Here is a 3,247-nt window from a genome sequence, read left to right as displayed (position 1 = left end):
TTGAGAAACGCACTTTTCATGAGCGCTGTCTTCAAAAGGCATAAATTAGAAAAAAAAATGTTTTATATGTTGATCGATATTTGTAGGTTTTTTTTTTTGACAACTAAATTTTAAGACAAGCGAAAAACAAAGAAATTCTATAACAAAAGATGATGACAAGATTGAAAAAAAAGTTTTATGTTCATTAATTTTTTATTATAGTTTTTCTTAATAGCTTTCTATTTTGATTTAAAAAGTATTTACTAAACTTACAACGTGTAATTAAAACTTATTAAGTTAATTAAAGATTCGATTGCATATGCTAAAAATTATGTACTATACTTTAGGTTTAAAACTATGTGACAAATTAAAACCAAGTGAGTTTTAGTTAACTTATTAAGTTTAACTTTTTGTTTATAAAATACATGAACTGCTACACGAAATAAATAAAATTGTTAAAAATTGCTTAACTAACTTAACACATTTATTACCTAGATTTTTTAAGAAATATTCATAGAATAAAATGTTTAGAGGCATTTAAAAATATAGTAAAAACTTATTTATTGAAAAATTAGCTTAACGAAAAGCCTAATCAATATTAAAAAGTTTTAATAATTTTATACTATTTATAAAGTATTTCGATTTTGTAGAACATAAATGAAAAGTTAGTAAATCAAAATTAAACTATGTTAAACTATTGTAATAATAAATTTTAGCCAGTATTTATTTCGGCCATCATCAACGAAGTTGAGATGTTTTATGCCATCGATAATAAACAATGAACTTTACCGCAAGATCAACAACAACAGCATCCGAGACAATCCTACGACCGGTTTCGTCCTTATTAGGACTCATCAGGCAGGAATAGTCACGAGAAAACCGCTATTGTGATCTTAAACAAGCGGGCTTAAGTACGAAGTACTGAAGCCCGCTTGTTTAAGATCACAATAGCGGTTTCTCGCGACTATTCCTGCCTGATGAGTCCTAATAAGGACGAAATCGGTCGTAGGATTGTCTCGGATGCTGTTGTTGTTGATCTTGCGGTAAAGTTCATTGTTTATTATAATAATAAATTGTTATACTTTTAAAACTTGGATGATTAAGAAATTAACGGAAATCATAAGTAATTAAAAAGTGTTTCTAATACCTATTTAAGTATGTAAGCCAGTATGACCAGACATAAAGCAACCTATTTTTCTATCAAGCTTTAGTTAATTATAAGTTATAATAGTTTCAAGTCAAGTTTAAAATAATAATTAAGCACTCAAATTAATTTCTACATTGTAAATATTTACTTGTCAAAAAAATATATTCTGATTCATTAAAACGATTGTGAGGAGATAAGCGGTTTATTATTTTTTATCATAAATAGTTATATTGAGTCCGAAGACTTAACATGTACAATTAAACAAACTGATTGAATACTTAAGTAAAAACTTTGAACAAATTAAAAACATTTTATTATTCATATTTTATTTGAAGTTTTCGATAAATATTTTGTACAATATATAAGTTTGACAGATTAGTTTGCTAAAACTAAAACAAAAAAACGGTTCTAAATAATAGCTTATCTATGTAATTGTCATAAAAACTAACATTTGTTCTCAGTTTTTATTACAATTACATAGATAAGCTATTTTCTAAACTTTCTTAACTATCAAACAAACCCGCGACAAGCTATTGATACATAAGTAAATAGAAACTTCGCTCGTTTAAAAAAATTGCTTAAAATAATTCGGTGTATTTATGTTTGACAAATATGTGACGTTATAATTCACTTGAATAAAAACATATGACTTTTTCTCAAGCATTTAACGCTGCTTATAAAATAAGTGTGTAATATTTGTTTTTATTGCATTTTTACTAACACAACTTATTACTGGAACTAGAATAACTAGAATGGTCTAAATATTTTAAACATTTTAAAATCTACTGAGATCGCAATACATTATATTTTATAAAAAGTGTTTAACAAAAAAGTAATTGTTTTATATTTAACGACTCTAAGTTATCGACAAATTAAAAGTTATAATATTCTATATGAAAAAGATTAGAAAAAATAATGTCAAACTATATTTTAGAGTATAACTTATAATAAAAAATAGTTTGTACTTGTATATGTAGCTTAAATTTATACATTAGCTGAATAACTTTAAATTAAAATACTTTATAGCTTAACTTGTAAAATAAATGTTAAAGTTTAATAAAACTAACATTTCTATACTTTAAAAATATATGTATATATTGTATATATATCTATATATATATATAAATATATACTTTTGAAATGGATAAATTATTAAGATAACTTAATTCCGTTCAGACCTATCTTGACTAGTTGATTAGTATAAAAGTAACATATCAAAAAAAAAACTAGTTTTTACAACTTAGCTTTAAATCATATAGAAATTTTACGGGTAGAGATAAAATATGCAATCTATGAGGTACGCACCCAAGCAAAATACTCACTTAGTCTCAAAAATAAGTGGAACTTGATCATAATTTTAAACAACTTTAAGATATGTTATTAAATAAATGAAGTTAAAGTAACAAAATGTAGATAAGTATAAATTACTTGACTAATGCAAAAAAAAAAAACAAATTACTCTGTAATAATCTATTATTTTAAAATAAACTAGAGTAGATCGTATTTTGTTGATTGATAAATAGAAATTAGCTTTTATTTAGTGTAAAATGAGTATAATTTCAATCAAAACTGGTAGGTTGACACTTTTTTCTGAGTTTAAAATGTCAGGTTTCTACTGCATTGTAAAGAACAAACAGGAAAACCAAACGTTGATACAATTAATAAAACAAGTATGCTTTCTTTTATTGAACTATAAAAACATAAGAACGGATTTTTACACACTCAAGTATTCAAGAAACTTATCACATGTGTAAACTCACTGAGTAAACAAATTATTTACTCAAAGAAAATTAAAGTTTAAGATAATGCGCTTTATTACTGTTTAACATTTAAACTACAAAAGTTGAACTTTTACTTACTGATGAAATTAAGTTTACTGGAAATAATAACATATGGCCTTTCCTCGAGATTACAGTACATAAACTATTGACCAAGTCTTTAGTTTTGTCACTTAAGAAAGCTGACTGTTTACAAAATTTAACAGTAATAAAGTTTTTTTTAAAGAAATAGACACGTAATTAAAAAATGTATGAAGAATCTTTTTTTAATTATAATCTTTTTAACTAGCAGCAACAAAGTTATTGCTTTATAACCTTAGGCAGATTTATTTTATGTAAAGAA

Source organism: Thalia democratica, unplaced genomic scaffold (assembly GCF_965202585.1).
Source record: "Thalia democratica unplaced genomic scaffold, ktThaDemo2.hap1.1 HAP1_SCAFFOLD_147, whole genome shotgun sequence".
Classification (NCBI taxonomy): domain Eukaryota; kingdom Metazoa; phylum Chordata; class Thaliacea; order Salpida; family Salpidae; genus Thalia; species Thalia democratica.
This window is presented reverse-complemented; position numbering follows the sequence as displayed.